Raw genomic sequence first — 277 nt, 5'->3', positions numbered from 1 at the left:
CACTCAGCTATGGTGTGAATAGGATTCAGACCACAGGAGGCTGCTGAGGGGAGGACGGCTCATAATAATGGCCAGAACAGAGCAAATGGAATGACATCGAACAACTGGAAACCACGTTTAATGTATTTGATACCATTCTACTGATTCCACCCCAGTCAATACCATGAGCTTGTTCTCCACAGTTAAGGTGCCACCAACCTCCTGTGATTGACTATTAGTCTATTAGTACAAAGGAAGTGCAATAAGGCAGTCATTGAAGCTCAAACACATTCAGATG

Source organism: Oncorhynchus mykiss, chromosome 19 (genome assembly GCF_013265735.2).
Source record: "Oncorhynchus mykiss isolate Arlee chromosome 19, USDA_OmykA_1.1, whole genome shotgun sequence".
NCBI lineage: Eukaryota > Metazoa > Chordata > Actinopteri > Salmoniformes > Salmonidae > Oncorhynchus > Oncorhynchus mykiss.
Note: the sequence above shows the minus strand (reverse complement) of the source record.